This window comes from Ixodes scapularis, unplaced genomic scaffold, assembly GCF_016920785.2.
Source record: "Ixodes scapularis isolate PalLabHiFi unplaced genomic scaffold, ASM1692078v2 PGA_scaffold11__112_contigs__length_91849675, whole genome shotgun sequence".
In the NCBI taxonomy this organism is placed as follows: Eukaryota; Metazoa; Arthropoda; class Arachnida; order Ixodida; family Ixodidae; genus Ixodes; species Ixodes scapularis.
In genome coordinates, this window is record NW_024609837.1 from 88,842,711 (window position 1) to 88,846,887 (window position 4,177).

The 4,177-nt window shown below is 41.5% G+C and overlaps 1 pseudogene; it reads left to right on the forward strand.

Annotated features, from left to right (window-relative positions):
• The first annotated feature begins 212 nt into the window (after positions 1-212).
• Positions 213-1,397, forward strand: LOC115330788 (annotated as a pseudogene).
• Positions 1,398-4,177: the final 2,780 nt, after the last annotated feature.

Genomic DNA, 4,177 nt, shown 5'->3' on the forward strand with positions numbered 1-4,177 from the left:
AAAGTTGTTGACACTCAAGAGGAACGTGACGAGCCTTCTGATTCCGAACGACGGTGCTGCGGCTTGAAGCTGCAAAGATGCATTTACACAAGCTGATAAGACTGCTGACTGTTAATCAATACTAACACAAGCTTGCATTCTTAGCCATGCTAGCCAACACCACCTAGGATCATCAAAGACCCGCGATTTTAAGTGAACTTGGTGACATCGTGATGACATGGACACTAAATACACCTGGCGTTTTCACTGTTCTGGTGTTGCTATGCCAGAAGCAAGCGGCGGCGCCGACGGCTTCGGCACCGACAACTTCGGCATGGTTTCGTACCAACAAGGCATCAATGGTTACTCGACGGAACGCTGTCGCCTCCCCCTAGTCTGCAGATTTCCGGAACTTTCATTCTACCCTGGCGTCATATCCGGAACTTTGCCTATAAACGTCCACAGCTTTTTCGTCGGCTTCAATGGACATGGTGATATCGTGATGGCACGGAGGATAAATAGGCATATCTTCCTCACTGCACAGGTAGGTTACATATATCTCGTACAATGCTATGGTAGTGACGATCTGTGTTTGTTTTTGTCACCAAGTCCACAAACCATTGTAAGAAGCGTTGCGTCAGTGCGTTGTGACTTGATGTCTGCATTGTTAGTACAATCGGAAGATATAGAGAAAAATTCTGGCCCTAGTATTTAGGAATCACTTGACCAGCTTCTTGCTGGCCAATCTGAAATGCGGAAAGAAAAAGGAGAGCTCAAGGAAAAACAGTGAAGTTAGGATTCGGTTGTGATAGATATCCTACCACGGCTGTATAAAGCAGAGAAGGACATAGACGCTTTCTAAGAAAATGGACAGAGTTCTCCTCTGCTCGAAGTTATTAATTCAGAGATCGAGCAAACTGCAACAGAGGAGGCTTGTTCAACTCGAAGACCAGTCCAGACAAAGACAACCTTGGCATTGTTGGTACTCAAGAGGAACCTGACGAAACTGGAGGCTCGCTTAAAAACAAAGCCATAAATAAATGTTTCAAAACCACTCTGAAGATCACTGTTAACAGCGTTGATCGTCAGCATCGTCTCGGTAGGCATGTTCCCAAAAAAAAACAAGGTCAGTCATAGTGCACTTCTAAGACCACAATCAAAAAATGCCTGTTCTTAAGAATTGTAATTTACTAAAGGGAAGTTATGTTTCTCTCCTACATGATTTGTCGCAAGAAACAATTTGAACGCAAAAGTTGCATGGTATCTGCGCAGCCAGAAAAAAACATAACGAGGCTAAATTGTTTGTGGTTTGTGGTAAGCTTCGTGTGAACGGTGACATTTATACGTGAGATGACAGCACACAAACGCGTGTGAAACTGCCCAGCAGCAGCAAGAAACGTGTTCCCACCGCTCCGTGAGTTCAAACGCAATTAACATTCCGACTTGTGTCATGGAATGCTCGAAGTGTTTTGAATAAACTTACAGCTTTGGAGGCAATGCTTTTGGATTTTGACCCCCACGCCACTCTAATAACCGAGAAATGGGTCCACTCAGGTATACAAGGTAGAGAAGGAATTCCCCCGACACACAAAATATACCGAAATGATAAACCGTCATTGGGCGGGGAGGGGGGGGGGGATGCGAATGGTCCTGAAGTTTTGAATTAGGCGCGTGTCTACTACCAAACATTCCTTGCCACGAACGTTTGTGATGTCGGGGGAGACTTTTACGGGAATAACCTTGCTCTTGGAATAGTGTAAAGAACGCCTTATGCCTCAACAGTGTTCCTTAAACAATTATACGACTTTCTTAGGTATTTTTGTAATGATCGCGTACGACAAACCATGGCCGGTAATTTCAATTTAGCGTATATTGAATGGTTAAAATGTAGATTGGCGGGAGCACACGTACGTGATTCAGAGATGCTGCTTAACTGTTCGTTCTCGAACGATCTCACTCAGATAGTGACATTGCTGACTAGTACTGGCAACACGACGCAATCTATTTTGGGCCTGGTCTTTGTTAGTCCGCTAATATTGTGCTACGCTGTTACAGTTTTAATAGGGTTGTCTAATCAGAAATTGCTGTATTTTACATCAAACGTTTTTTTTTTAAAAACGCTGAACTTGGTAGGGTAAAAAAATCGATTGTTAAAAATTAGAACGATGCGAGGGATGTTGATGTGCTTGACTACTTGGAAGCACACTTCGATGAATTTTTTGAGAAACGTGACTTAGAAACACAGTGGATTATGTTCAAAAACATTTGCAATTACTGCATTTCACAGTATCTACCCAGCAAGGTAAAACAGGCAAGAAGAAATATTCCTTGGATAACAAGATAGTTTATTAAACTAGAACGTACATTGTAACGGAAAAAGCGAACTCACAAGTATGGGACCTCCCAACTTTTTCAAATAAAAGCAGAATTGAAAAACGAATTGCAACTTCCAATGAGTTTTCTTCTTTTTTTTTTTTTTGCAAATCCTTGAGAGTGCTTTGAAGGAAGCACCCGCTAAATGTTGGCACTTCTTAACAGGAACAATAAAATCTTTTGAGTGTTTAAATGGTAGTGACAATCTTGTTACTGATGAAACCTGCATGGCAAACGAGTTTAATAAGGACGTTCAGTCCGCATTCATCCCCCATTCGGCAGCACAGCCAAACAGCATCTGTGATGAGTCATCGGCAATGCGGGACCTTGTCGTAAGCCCGGAAGGAATCTTTTATATTTGGCTTCGGCCAAATGTTAAGAGGGCGCGTGGACCGGACAGTGTACCTAATGGCTTCCTTTGACGCTACGCTGAATGGCTTTCGCATTATCTGTACGTCATTTTTAATACTCACTAAAACAAAAGAGATTTCTTTTGACTAGCGCCGTGCTCGTGTTGAGCCGATTTTGAAAACTGAAGATCCTCAGTGCGTTTTTAATTATCGCCCTATATTCTTTACTTCTGTTTGTTGTAAATCCCTGGAGCACATAGTGTGCAGGGACGTTACTGATTATTTGGAAGGAAGTAACCTCCTTACCAATGCTCAGCATGGCTATCGTCGAGGGCTATCAACAATGACACAGTAACGACTTTGCATGATATTGCGCTCGTTCTAAATAAAAGTAAGCAAATTGATGCTATTGTTTGAGACTTCTCGAAGAGGATAAACTACCACATCATAAACTGGTGCAGACGTTATACGCAATAAAAATAAAGAACGATCTAGTCCAATTCGTTCAGTCATACGTTTCAAACCGCTCCCAGTTTATCGAAATAAATAAGCAATCTTCAGGTATGTTCTCTGTTTTATTGGGTGTTCCACGGGGTTAGATTCTGGGATCGATCTTGTTTCTCATGTACATAAACGACATAGTTGATAGCGTAGACGACAAAGTTCGGGCTGTTGTTTGCAGTCGAGTGCATATTGTACAGAGAAGTAGATACCCGTAATGGTCAGCTACCTCTCGAAAATAATATTCAGAATGTCTACGCATAGTGCGAACATTGACAAACGCTATTAAACTTGAATAAATATACGTTATTTAGGGCTATGAATAGGAAAAACTGTACTGAACTTTCCCTATTTATCATTGGCACTCAAGTTAAATAATCCTCTGAAATTAAGTACCTTGGGGTAACGATTACGAGCTGTTTAAACTGGAATATACATGTTGCTAATGCTTGTGCTGCTCAGAGACGAAAGTTGTGGTCACTAAGGTGCCACTGGCACCCTCCAGTGTCGAGCTCTGTGTCTATAGGACTTTTGTTACGCCAGTTTTAGAATACGCGTCCGTAGTCTGGGATCCGTGTGCAAAAAAAGCCATAGACAATTTAGAGAAAGTTCAAAGGCTAGCTGCGCGATTCATGTGCAACAGGTACCGTCTTTTGGATTGGGGTCTTTGAGATTGCGGCGAAAAAATTTCAGATTGAAGTTTTTGTACCTAATCAAGAAAAACTATTTTAATTTAGGTTCATCACCTTACATAAAGCACGTCACACGGCGAAATACATGTTTTAATCATGGAAGTCATTTAGAGCCATACCAAAACGGGAACACGATTTTTAAAAATTCGTTTTTTTTCTAGGACTGTACTAAAACAAAATTGGTTAAAAAAACACTGTTGATAGCCCTACCCCTGATGTATTTTTTTCGAGGTTGTGATAATATATGCTATTCATTCTTAGTGTTGTGTTGAAGAACGTGTG